Source organism: Leptidea sinapis, chromosome Z (assembly GCF_905404315.1).
Source record: "Leptidea sinapis chromosome Z, ilLepSina1.1, whole genome shotgun sequence".
NCBI lineage: Eukaryota > Metazoa > Arthropoda > Insecta > Lepidoptera > Pieridae > Leptidea > Leptidea sinapis.
Genome location: NC_066312.1, coordinates 24280170 through 24295045, shown reverse-complemented (window position 1 = coordinate 24295045; position 14876 = coordinate 24280170). Strand labels below are relative to the sequence as shown.

The 14876-nt window shown below is 35.2% G+C and overlaps 1 protein-coding gene across 1 annotated transcript in view; it reads right to left on the bottom strand.

Annotated features, from left to right (window-relative positions):
- LOC126978724 (facilitated trehalose transporter Tret1-like) overlaps positions 1-14518 on the bottom strand; it is a 60307-nt gene extending 45789 nt beyond the window's left edge. Inside the window, exon 1 of the mRNA XM_050827758.1 lies at positions 14354-14518. The gene's annotated coding sequence lies outside the window, so the exon portion shown is untranslated. The remainder of the gene's footprint in view (positions 1-14353) is intronic.
- Between the last annotated feature and the right edge of the window lie 358 nt (positions 14519-14876).

Here is a 14876-nt window from a genome sequence, read left to right as displayed (position 1 = left end):
TAAAAGGAAACACAACAGGTAACCATGCCGTAGTTTTAAATGAAACTTATTTTTCTAACGATGTCAATTGGATTTTATGAAACGAAATGTGTAACGAAACCTTTGAAATGAGAAACAGAGAGAGTCAATGAAATCTATAGTTCATTATTTTTGTAGGTACTGTATGTTTAATGAGTTGTAAATATGTGGTAAGTGGTATTACGCCTTGATCAAGTTTTCACTTTGTTCTTGTTAACCGTTATTTTTTGAAACACATTCACTAAGTTTATAGAATTGAACTCACAACAAATATAGTATTTTATGCACCAGTTGTATAATGAGGGTCAAAAAACTCGTATGGCGTGGGTTAGCCGCACAGGGCCTACTCCTAAAATCGATATTCGATATATGGTGGCATTAGTCGTGTCCAATACAATCGAACGCCTTGGATAAGTCACAAAAGACTCCAAGACGTGCATCACGAGACTCCTCCCAGGCTTCAAATATATTATGTATCAAGTCAATACCACCATCGGTAGTTGAACGACCCTGGGTGAAACCAAACTGTTTGGAGTGCAATAAATTATTATGGAAAAAATGACGAAAAATTGATTTAAAATTTTACTAAAAGTGGGTAGTACAGATATTGGTCTATAATTAGTAGGGTCACTGGTACAACCTGATTTAAACAGTGGAACTACTTTACTATGTTTCATTAGGTCAGGAAATTCACCATATTCTATACAATTGTTAAATGTTATAGCTAAATCTGGCGCAATAATATCAATCAAAGACAGGACAAGTTAACCCCAAATGCCCCAAAGATCATTTGTCGCCTTATTTTTAATAGATTTAAAAGCTTTTATGACATCAGAGCCAGAAACATGATCAAATTTAAAGATTTTATCACATCCAAAAATGTTATATTTATTGAAACCTCCGCTCCGAAGACTCCGCTCTTTCACTGTTGAGTGAAAGAGCGGAGTCTGGTGATGAGTTCAACGAATTTGTAGTGGTAACAGGAATATCTGTAAAGAATGTTTCGAACTTCGCAATTCGACTTTACAGACCTGTTATCAAAGTTTAAATTTAACTCGGATATTTTATGGGTCTTGGTTATTTCGGTTATTTTGAAGGGTTCCATGAGAATTTCATAAATTTGAAATTCTTATCATTACAATCTAATTTTAAGTTACAGATCAACATTAATTCTGATTTTATCACCGATAGTGGTCACATGAACTATACTCTCTGTGGCCATGCTGATAAAATATAGTAGTTTCACTTACTACAGATTCAAAATAAAAGTAGGTGAAGACACCTTAAATAATAGGATACTATATTATATAGTAAGGGTGGCAACCCTAGTAGTTGCCTTTGCCAACACTGACGCGAGATACTGCGTCCGCGTCGTGGTGCACAGCTCATTGCTCGGCAATATCTGTTAGCTTCTACCTTGTGCTTTGACCTTCAATATTGTGCTTACGCAATGTGTGTGCTATGCTTACGAGAGGAAAAATTCAATGATTGTAGCAATCGATATAAAAGGTAACCATTTCGTAATGTGTTTACAAACTTTATTCCTTTCGTATAGGTATTTTTTAATGGCACGCTGAGAGACGCGAAATGACCCAGGACTCTTTCCCAGTATTCTTTTTTGCTCTCTATTAAAAAAAATATACAATATTGTACTGTACCAACTACCATTGCTGTTGATATGATGATATAATCATAATTTTATGACAGGCTGTCGCTTTATTGCTCTAGAAGTTATAGGCGATACTAGTAATGTAATAATGAAAACCATCGCAGATTGTCGATAGAAATGAAACCTTAGAACTTTAAGTAAAAATTTGAAATTTCATAATGCTTAATGTTTTTTTAAACTTATTTTCAAAAATATATTTATCAAACAGAACCACTATTTCAATAACGCACAGTATACCTATATAGTATAACCATTGATTTATAATTTATATCGTTACCTTTTAACTAAAATTGTTGTGTAATTTTTGGAAACTTCACCGGTGAAAGTGTTAGTTTTTAGGTAGTATTTTTATTGTAATACTGTATGTTTCCTCTACATAAATTAATAAAGAATAAATTATTGGCGTCCATAATAATCAGTTGACGAATTAATTACTGCACTGAATTTGTAATTGTTCTCGGTATCCTAACAATTATTATAAACGTGAAGGTGAATGTGAGTATGTTTGATTTCGGAGAGGTTAAATAAACTGTACCGATTAGTAAAAAAAACATCAATTTCTTTTGAATTCTTTAAAATAATACGTTAAATTTTGAAATAATTATTTTACTGATTTAGTATTCTAGGGAATCACGCGCTCTATTTAGGTATATGATATACCATAGTGTAAGGGTTTTTTTTAGTTTAAATCAATTTCAAAAAGGAAGAAGAAATATAAGCTTTTTGATTCAAGTCAAGCATACTCTACAACTGATTCAACTTGACTCTGAAACCTTTGTTAGCTAATGCATAGGTTAAAATGTCATAAGCTGGGTTCAGTCTGTCAACTAGGCTTAAAATAAACAAGTTGTAGCTCTAAGTTGTAACTTGAGCACCGCCGACCGCGTCCTGTAAACATCGACTGTCGCTGTAAGTAATACCTAGTTATATTCCACTTTGCTTACTTTTAATCTTTACTAGTTGGCAATCTTTAGGTATCCAAAGTGAAATGAGTTTACGCAAAGTCAAATAACGAGATATCCATTTTTGATTAAACATAAAACACTCACTTAGGTCATTTTATAAAAGGTTAGAGGAAGGGGTGGTGATATGGAACCCGTTGATTTATTTGAACGCCTTAATATCTCAGAAACAGACAACATCGAGTTTGATAGTTCGAACAAAAAATTTTAAATTTCATATGACGCACAAACGTTTAATCTTGAAATTGCTAAAATTGTAATTTATTTCTATGTTTCGTAAACGACAGAGGATGGGTGAAAGAAAGGTTTGGTTTATTTTACAAAGTTTTAGTTTTCTGGCTAACACAGTAATGTTTTGAATTTGGAACGCTAATAAATGTGCGGGTAATAATGTGGACCCGGGTTACAAAATCCTGCAATGTTTTTAACATCCCTTTGTTCCTGGTATATAATATGATTGAAGCTGTAAGAGGAAAGAAAGATAAGTTTTTGAAATAGCTGTAAAACTTTACAGTGTTCCAAAAGCGACTCTGCAAAGGTTTGTGCACAGTGACCAGTCTCCCGATGAGGTTGTTAATACTTATAGGAAGAAGACCTGCTCTTGCATATCATCTATAAGAAATTCTCACTTTCTCGTAAGGGAAAATAAATTCTGTGGCTTGACCCACCAGGATGTTCGTAAAATGGCCTATCAGGTGGCTATGTACAATGATATCCAACATCCGATTAAAAATAATATAGCCGGTCGAGCTTGGGTTGAATTTGATATTTTTTTGTTCTGTATTTACTTCAACGATTAAGGCGATAAAACTAGGATTCATTGCCAATCAATCATGTGGGTTTTGGGCACACATTGAATGCTCAAAAAAATGTATTTACTCTATACCTACTTATAATTTGGTACCTGGGTTCCAATCCCTGGGCTCCAAACACATTTATTATTCTTTCAATAAAACAATATCTTTTCTATAATTAGTGGTATTATTTTGTTAATGTGTTCCTTAAACAAAAACGTCAAATATTTTTGTTAAAATACTTAAAATATCTAAGGCAGGGTTCTAAATTACAACCCTCTACTAACTGGAGATGCTAAATTATGTTCAAAGTTCATCGAATTACATAATTCTGATATATTGTATTTGTGTCCGTTCTTCGCGAAGGCTCGAAGCTGAAGTTAATTTAGTAATGAATGACGAAGTTCGTTATAAGTTTAACCTTGCCAATACGTACCAGCTTCTTCAAAACCTATTTCGGACCACATGGCCGTACGTTTCCGCGCTATTTGCTGGTATGTTGTTACATCCAGAAGCCGTGAAAGAGTTCGAATTCTTATGAAGTTTGTCTCTGTAGCTGTAGGAGGCTCACAAAAACACATTTTTCGCTCGCCGCGCACGATGTATATACCTGTGCGTACAGCGTAACCCATAGACCCCTCTATCCGAAACAATTTTTTTTTTGTATTTGGATTTGTAATATGGTTGGGTGAAGGAAATTAGATATAAATAAAAAATGAAACATTCTGATTTTTTTATTATTTAATCCTAATTATTTTAACTAAATGCTATCTTTAATTACACATATTTTTTATCGACTGATGCATGAAACAATCTTAGTACGGTCACGTATGATTCTCTGGCTGCAATTCGAGACGATGATGATGGCTTCAAAATGATGATGAAGCTGTAGTCGCTGCGATAGGAATTAATGGGATGAGATGTTTGTAAAGGACTTTTAAGTTTCAAAAAAAATTATTCCAAGTGTTATGCTATAAGGCATCTATATTACAAAATAAAATCAAATCAAATTTAATAGTCTCATTATTTATTTTATAAAAGTTCTCACTTTTAATTTAACGCCCTACGTATTAATTGCCAGAAATTGTAGTAATTCTTTTTTCATTTTTTCACCGGTGGTGTCATGTTATGTTCCTCGAGTTGGTAGATACATATGGATCTGTGGAACGCTAAGAGATATGGATGTAAGTAGTTCTATACGAATAGTACAATCTAGTCCACATTTATTTGTACATAATATGTATTTCATACCGGTTGTGATGATGGCGGGAGCTAGTCGGTCAAGGAAAGCCGACAACCTCGCGGCGTCCCTTCACGAGACAATTACTTCCGATACATTAATATGTATACATGTACTATCGGAAGTAAACAGCTTGAGATTAGTGCTTAATTAGTTGTAACAGCGGCTTATATAGAATGGCCACTGGTTTCGAATGGCCACTGGTATGAATTTAAAATTCTATTATTCTCAGCTAGACATCAACGTGATGCGGATGGAATTTGGCATTTTTACGTGATTTTCGGTAGTAAATTTGTCTTCAATGCAGTCAGAATCCAAATCTAATCGCAACTCTAAATAATCTATAAGTTCGTTACGAGTTAAATCTTGGTGGTTTTTACCGTTTTTTACTTTTGCCAGATTATGGTTAACTTGCTCTTGGCTGCTTTGGTAATCTGTCTATGTCTCCGAATTTCTCCGTCATGGCCCGATTGCTGATCAGTGATCAAAGGAATCACTTATAACCTTCAGGTCTTAGACTTTATTCGTGAACGTATTCCTTTATTTTACTCAACTTCAGCTGGTAAACTTGTATGGACCCCTTTTTATTTCTCTGCTGTAGTGAGTCTTAATTCATTAACCATTTCTATTTTAAGAAGCATGATGTACCTGTAAGGTGCACCTGTTCTTAAACAACGAGTTTTATATAAAATTCATAATATGTATATGTCGCAGGCAGCTTGTATGATTCCACTGTTTACAAACGGCGTTGTTCGTTTCAAAACGCTCGCAAGTTATGTAATATGACGAACGTAAAATGTAAAGTCTTGTCACTTTATATAATGCCACAATATAAGATAGTCAAATCAAACGCCATTTACAAAATGTCGCAGAAAAATTGTAGTTTTCAAAAAGTTTCCATGAATCCAGTGTTCGTAGGACTCATGCGGTATACAATTGGTACAGAAAGTATTAATTAAATTTCTAAAAAAGGATAGCCGTGAGAGTCCAACAGTCCGTGTAATGTCTTTAGAAGAATATTCAATATTATGACATAGAGGCTGACAAAATAATCTGTCTTTTTTGTCTTTTCTAGGTGTGATTAAAATATTAAAAGTTCATAGAACTTGATTTTCTTAGTATTTGTACCTATATATGTTAAAGGCTATAATTTGAAGAAGCAGTGTATATAGTAGTTTTGGTATGTTAAAAATTACAAAATGTATGTTTGTTAAAAGGTTTCACAGTTAAAACTTAGTAGTAAAATAAAAAATGAGTCATAAAGAATAATGAAATGGATCATGGAATAAATATTGAGCAGCAATATAATTAATTGGGCAGTAATTGTGGATAGTTAACAAATCGGAATTAGTTAGTAGGAAATATAATTTTCATATAATTTTTAATATTTCATTGATTTTTCTTATCATATTATGTGTAGGGTATCTATATGTCTGTTCTTTTTTTCATAAAGCTCTTTGAAGTCTTAAATTTTTTATCTTTCTCTACGTATGATTTAAATATCAGACTTCAAAGAATTGTTTTTTCTTATTATGATGTAAGTTCTTGTCCCACCTTGATATCTATTATACTCTTAGTTTAAGACTTCATGGTATCTGATTACTGAAATTAAGTCTACTTTATCCTACTTGATTTATTATCATGGTCACCCTACACTTACAATCATCAATGTCGAAAAAATAGCAATTGCACGAGTTGCCAATTTTACCAAGGCATATTACATAACAGCAAGCGTCTGTAAACAGACGACACCGTATGTAAAACGCCAAATTATGTGATATTCGTATACCTGCGAGATAATATACTGTAAATTGATGTACAAAAAGCAAATGTATTTATGTATGTTTATATGTATGTTTATATGAATTTATGTATGTTTAAGTAAGTATATTGTATTAAATATATCATTGTCTTGTAACCCATAACACAGGCGATATGTGCTTAACTTGGGGCATGATAATTTGTGTAAAAAGTGTGTATGTGTCAACAAGCGAAAAAAAACAACGAACAAATCAAAAGAGCCCCATTTTTAAAAGTAGCTTACCACGTTCGTCAGAAAAAAAAACAGCAAGTAGCACCTTAGATTATTTTAAAACAATTACATTCCATTTCAGATTGTAACGCTTTATTAACATTTTTTAATTACTGTGACTATTTGTATGTGTCATGCCGGATGTTAAGAGCGGCCGTAACATGTGCTATGCTTAAATGATATAAGGCTGCGGTCACATCTAACGAGCGAAGGCGAATAAAAGCTAAGGATCGGAAGATATAAAAATTTATAGCGATGTTGGTAGAAAGGAAAACCTTTATCTGGATCTGGATCGTAAGCAGCCGAGAGTACTCGAGTGACTCATAATGCCAGTCAAATACAATAGTCAAACATAATATTATGTTATAATAATATATAATATATATGTTATAATAAGTACTAGTTCAGAACAAATTCGCTCCAGACAAGCCAAAATATACCTATTCTCAATCTTATAGTGCATAAGATTGAAAAAATGAAAAACTTCATCAAATTTCATTAAACAAAGACACTCAATGGGTAGGCCGTGCTGGCTTATTACCATTCTACTTTAACAACTTCCTCCCATTTACAATATAATAATATTCTCATGTGATCAACTTTATTTCAACAAAGTTCGTCATTAAAATATGTTTTGTCGATGTAGCTAAGATCAAGTAACAAACTAGTTTCGACGCGTAAGCATTTTTTGCATGAAATTTCATACAAACTGGATGCATTACTAACCCGTTGTTCATTTGTTTCTTTTTGTTTGTATATTGCATATCTTGACGAAACATATACCCCAGTGATTACTGACACTGCCCATTGAGCATGAGGTGCCGGGTTCGTATTCCAGTAGGTATATGCACCTAATTTTTTAATGTACATTAATATGTTTAAGTGTCACTGTGTTATGGGTTACAAGACAACGATATATTTAATACAATATACTTACTTAAACATACAGAAATTCATATAAACATACATAAATACATTTAAACATCCATGACTCGGAAACAAACATCCATATTCATCATATAAATGCTTGCACCTACCGCGATTCGAACCCGGGACCTTTAGCTTAGTAGGTAAGATCGCTAACCATTCGGCTATACAGGTCGTCAGGCAGTGTATCAAGGGTAACTCGAGGGGCAACAATCCGGGTTCCGTTATTTTCCCCATATACCCCATAATACCCAACGCAGTAAGTATTACTGCCCTGAGTATGATAGAATCTATATTAACAACACAACATACTCTGGAACGTCTGAGTAGACTTCCGACAGGTAATGAGACGCTCTGCCTTGAATCTGTCATCAACTGTTTAAGAAACTGATTGGGTTGACGAGACCTCCAGCGGCTATCGAAAATGTGGGAGAAGTACTGGTAATTGGATGGAATGGCGTGGATATAGAGAAAGCCTTTGATCGTGTATGGCACATGGCGCTCCTCTTAAAACTTCCATCATTTGGGCTTCCTGAGAGTTTATGCAAGTGGACCACCAGCTTCCTCACTGGGCACAGCATACAGGTTGTTGTCGACGGTTATTACTCGAACCCGAAGCCCGTGAGCGCTGGAGTGCCCCAAGGCTGTGTACTATCTCCTACACTGTTTCATCTGCATATCAATGATATATTAGACACCTCCAATATACATTGCTATGCAGAAGACAGCACTAGTGATATACGATAGCTAAAAAGTCAGACTTCGAGTATCGACCGAGGAGGTTATTCGATATTAGGTCAAGCGCAGTGCTTGCGTTATTGCTTAGAATATTAACGCTACAGAAGTAGCTTCTTCATTACAAATAGAAAGGACAAGAGATATATAACTTAGGCTGAGATAGAACGAGGCAAAGCTATTGATCTTGTATCTCTATCGCGTAACCCATTTTATTGTCTGTCAATTAACAAAATTATGTAAATAATATTGCAATTTTATTAGTATTTATTAAATAATCACATTTAAATTGCTTAAACGAAATAGATTATTTAAGTTCTATTTTTTTTTTTATATACCTAAAGAGTGTTATTAATGTGTTAAGTCATGTGTAAATAATTTCATGGATTATTTTTTCTCGTAAATGGAATAATTATAACGGTCTGTTAAGGTTACTCTCAGTATTTTTGAATAACAACTTAAGGCATTAAATACAACCAGGCGTGAATAAATATGAAATGTTGCCAGCGGAGACTAAACCGCAACCCGTTACTCAACCGCTGTCCCGGCACTCGTATGAATTAGTAAAAGTGCCCCGCTACCCCGCTACTCGCGGTCAAAACATCGATTCCTCCATCGCAACGATGTTAAGTCAAAACAAGTAGATATAAATCGCAGAATCGCAGATAGATATATTTTGTACGCACATTCGCACAGCTGTAAGTGAACGCATAGTCAACACGTGGTCAACACGACAACAATTCTACACAATTTCAGAACCGCCAGTGGCCTTGTTTTAAATATTGCAACACGAAGCAATAACATATATCAAGAAAATGAGGAAATTTTAATTTATTAGGCTAAGTAACTTAGCTAAAGAAATATTTATTATGTACAACTGGGGTTTAAGTATGAAAGTAGTAAAAAAGAACTGTAGTTTTGGAGTACTGGCTACTTTGTATAAAATAAGTAAAACTTTCTTGGTACGGTACATTCCCGTTTCTCAAATATATGTACTCGTATGTTATGCTGCAATATTACCAATAAAAACTGAGATACACAGTTTTATCGTAACACAGGTTATGAAACTAACACTACAAAATGAAAATAAAAATTGTCGACATATTATGGAAAATAATTCGCATGCTCAGCAAAGGCCAAAACTAAACCGTTTCATTTGCATACAGTTGTAACAACATTAATTGCTATTAGTTAGTTTAGTTGTAACACATTACTATGACATCTAAGTCTGTACATAAATTCTGTTACAATTAATCAACATATTTCAATAGAAAAAAGCCCGCTGCGTCATGTCAAGTGGTGGTGGACTGTTCATCAGGGAAAAAGTTGTAAAAGTACACATTAAGCGTGGAGCGGGGTGCCGTGGGGTTAAAGATTGGTTAGTCCTCGGACCTGCGCGGACATTCTGTGACCTTCCCAGAATGCGAAAGGCGGCCTGAGCGAGAAAGCTCAAGGAGGGACAACTCTGTAGAGCCGGTACACTATTGGAGTAAAATCTCGTTAAAGGCCGTTGTAATATTGTAGTGGAGGCACGGGCGAAATGCGATATGCGAAACATAGCGACACAAGCCGCTACTTCACACCGGTTTTCTGTGCCGAGTGAAGTACTTAATCCGGACCAGTCTGGCCCGTTCGTGCTGACTTCATAAGACGGGAGCTTGACTCTAGGCGACTAAGGACTTTTGCCCTTAGTCGCCTCCTACGACAACCTTGGGCCTGGGACACCCCTATTAATTTTTTGCCCTGGGGAAACACAGGGCACTACACTAATAAATTTAGCAAAAGAAAAAATATTTTTTGCCTTGTAGAAATATTTATGACAAGACTAGGCTATACGAATACGCATAATCTAAAAAGGATATTCAAGGTGAGACTTATGTAGTAATTATTTATAAAAATAAATGTAATCTCATAACGTCCACAATTATCTTTGGACCTAATCTTGAATTCCACGCAGACAAAAAAGTCGTGTTTTTATAGATAGTATAGTAGATATAAAACAGTATACAAGTTAAATCATTTTAGAATGTAGGAGATAAGCTAAGCCTGATGTTAATAAAATTAAAACAATAATTCAAAATCCTGTTAATATGGTCAAATATTTATTTTATATGGTCGCTAGGCATTATTATTCTGAAATTAAAAACGGCCAATATATTTATAGCAGTCTCCTGCACGTATATAAACATTATAATTTATACAGTAAAATAAGCGACAACCATAATTTAAACATTAGAAATAACTACAAGCTTATAGTGTCTACTACCCCTACTTAGCCTCTATAAAATGAAGAATTCCTTTGGATGCAAAAATTTTACAATAAATTACCTAAAAGTGTATCTGAATTATCAATAAATAAATTTAAATCTTTTATAACTCGTAAACACAGACTTATGTCGAAGACTTATTACAGTATTAAAGATTACGTAAACGATATTACCGAATACATACAATGTGGAATTGAATATATTATACCAGTTGTTATTTTTTATGGATTTTATGGTTCAGCCTTGTATTGTTTTACTGGATTGCATTATTTTTAAAATACATAGATATGTTTCAACTTTTGTGTTTATTAGCATGTATTTGAATTGTATTTTTCTGGTTCACGTTGACGAGCAATCTTTTGATTTTAAGTCAGTAAAATATTTTTGACTTTGACTTATTTATTTTTTAATAAAACAATGTCTTGAATTATTTGTTATCTGTTTATACAACATCGTCGAAATGAACACACACAAACACAAATACAACGAAATTAATTAATTAATTTCGTTGGTTAAACAGGAAAATACTTTAAAAATAAAAAGTTACACAGAGTAGAGGGACACAAATAGAATAAATTGTTTAATTTATACACATATATAAAAACTGGTTAAGTGCAAGTTCGACTCGAATGGTACGGGAATTATCGTATAAAATATAGCCGACGTGTATTTTTAATATCGCCATCTAGTTTCTTAAAAATTTTTCTTTGATACCAATGATGTATGACGCATTCTCACTTTCTTCGGGCATGTATCGCGACGTGGAAGCGACTCCATAGAACGCTTAATAGTGCAGGGTAAATTCGAGGGCACTAGACCACGAGGCAGGTCCCCGATGAGGTGGACGGACCAAGTGAGGCAAGCTGTCGACGGTACTCTGCATGAATGCACGAGAAGAGCGGCAGTTCGCGACGAGTGGCGTCGCATTGTGAAATAGGCCACTAACCTCGACGTGACGACCACGACCACTCTGACAAGAGTGTAACGCCGAAGAAGAAGACCAATAATGTTCTTTACATACAGACAAATCCCGTCGTACATAAATAAAAGACGAAATATGGAACATGCCTCACATTACACAATAATAAGCTTCGACCACGTACCGGAAGACGCAGTGTTGGTAGGCCCCCCACAAGATGGACTGACGATCTGGTCAAGATCGCCGGCATACGTTGGATGAGGGCAGCGAAGGACTGATGATCGAGGAGATTTTAGGGGGGAGACCTTTGTCCAGCAGTGGACGTCTTTCGGCTGATGATGAAGCCTCGACTTAGGTACTCGAGTTGTATAAAATTATCTTGGTGAATAAGCAGCAATGTAAAATATTTATACAGTTGGTTAAGTATGTTGAATTTAGAACCCGATTCGGACAGTGACACAAGACTAAGGAGAAATTTGTGCTTACATTGTCTTCAATTGTGCACACTTTTGCCGATATACGTATAGAACGTCATTATGTGTTCCTAATACAAATTCTATCAGCTTCGTGTCAAACATGGCTGACGGTTTACGACTTGTCAATCCAAATCGGTTACAGTAACAATAGATTCGCTTACCTTTTCTATCTTGCTGTATTTCGCTAGAGATGTTCATGAGAGAGCTCGCATGTGGTTGTGGTGTCTATATCTATTATATTGTAACTCAGTGGCACAGTAGCAGGGTACCCATTCGTTACCCATTCTTAATGATGAAAACATCTCTTAGTTTTCTTCCATCTAATAGGTAAATACAGTTTTATGCGTACCAAATCTATACAATATATTATAATATAAAAATTAAATTTAAAAATTAAATATTGTTATGAAAGGCGGCTCAAGATCATTTATACGTCTAGATAGACTATAACAGTTGTGAAAACGTCGAAAAAAATTGTGATTAAATCTAACCTCTATTTTGAGTAATTCACGCACACTAGTAAAAAGTGTCATACAAATCGCGAGTGTAAGACGTAGCTTGTCACGCACACTAAACTAATATTCCTGGCCTGTTTTTATCGGTTGTCTAACAGCAAGAGACTCTATTTAGACGTATAAATTATCTAAGGTTGGCGGTGAGTTTGGACATAGCGAAGACCTTTGACCGGGTGTAAAGCGCTTATAGCGAAACTACCATCCTATGGACACCCGAGAGGGTGTACAAATGGTTATGTCTAGCTTTATGGCCGATCGGAGCATCAAGGTTGTTATCAGCGGTGCATGCTCCGACTTAACCCATCAACCCTGGTGTCCCGCAAGGTTGTGTGCTTTCCCCTACACTGTTTCTCAAGCATATCAATAATATACTGCAAATCAACATTATTCATTGTATACTTCCTACACCGGCCGTGCCAACATGTCCCAGGATAGCGTCGCCAAAAACCGGAATCAACGTCTGTATGAAATCGAGACTAAGATGCAAAGTCTCGAAAAGGGGCCGACTATATTTAGTACAATTCAATCCTAACAAGACACAAGTTTGTGCGTTCCCCGGTAAAAAGTCTCCCTTTGTCTCGATCACTGTATCGATATACTTGGCGTCCATAATATATCGAACGACGATCGGTTCCGTAGTAACTTGGAAGAGAAGGCCAAACTGGCTTCTAAAAAGCTTGGTTTACTCAGTAAAGCGATACACTACTTCACTATAAGCCATCGCCTGCAACTGTATAAGGCGCTAATCCGGCTTTGCATGAAGTACTGTCCTCACCTCTGGGCGGGCATTCCCCAGTACCAGCTTCTTCCAATCTTGCTTCGTACAGCCACTTTCTGGAATCAATCACCGGCTGCTGTTTACCCGAACCGATGCGACTTAGGGACCATCAAGAAAATAGCACACTCCCATCTTAAAGGCCGGCAACGCATCCCATGACACCTGTTGTTGCGGATGTCCATGGGCAGTTGCCTCACCACTCCCCAATCCGTGAGCCTCTTGCCCGTTTCCCTCCTCTTATAAAAAAATATAACAATATGAGAAACAGTGAAATTACCCCAGAAAACCAATTATTGCAAATAAATTAGCTTTCACTTAATCCACAGAAGTGGCTAGACCGATTATAATTTAAATATCATTTGCAGTTAGCTCATGTAATACGTAGCAATATTTATATATAGTTTTTCATATTAAATAATAAATTACGAATCTATAAGGCCAAAGTCGCGGGCGGTTGCTAACTTTTCAAGAGAGTTTATGAGAAAATAAAATTCATATCTTATTTATAAAAATCGTTTATCAATTACGAATCTATAAGGCCAAAGTCGCGGGCGGTTGCTAACTTTACAAGAGAGTTTATGAGAAAATAAAATTCATATCTAATTTATAAAAATCGTTTATCGCAAACTTAATAAAATAAATTATGTTAACATTCACATACTTTATTGCAAGAGATATTATGTACGAGTTATAATATTAGCGGGAGACAGGGATTCACTGGATGGTAGGTGACACCTAGTACTAACACCTATACTGTATTTATTAAAAAAAACAGAGTTCTTAAAAACAAAATAAAGCCGCATCAAAATCAGTCTATTAATTAGCGAGTTCCGATGACACAGGCAAACAGATAAGGCGGTTGCAGGTTGATAGTCGTAAACATCTTAAGCATCTTAAACAAGTGACATCTTAGTTTAGATTTAGATTGTTTTGTTTCAATAGGTTCAGAAAATAACGAAAAAAGGAAAACTGGTTTTAAATTCGTACACAATAAATTTAAACAATAAAAGTAACTACTTACCTTTGTGTCGATAAAATACTTAGTAGAACACAGTGAAGACGGACACAACGATCTAGAAGCAGCAAGCGGTGGCACTGGCAGGACACTGCTGTTTATTATTTACGTGTAAAGGACACAGACACACTATAACGTTAACAGAGTGAGGCGCACGACTGCCCTCATCAACAACACGTTACCAAATGACTTTTACTTTTATGTATTCACCAACTAAACTGGAATGAACGCCGGAGCCGTAGCCGGCATTCGGCAAGATGCGAAACTTAATATAAATTTTTAAGAGTTACTTAAAATAATCTTATCCAGAATATAATATAGTCGTGTTGTCGTCAAATCCGCATCCACTAACTACTGGAAGAGTCGGGCAGATATTAATAATTATCAAGGTAGAGACAGCCATGATATGATATTACGGTTGATGAAATCCGTATATATAGAACAAAAAGCATCAATCATTTAATTAAGCAATGAGATCTATAAAGCGTACTTAGACTTTGCTCAGACTTTACTCACGTAAAACATAGCT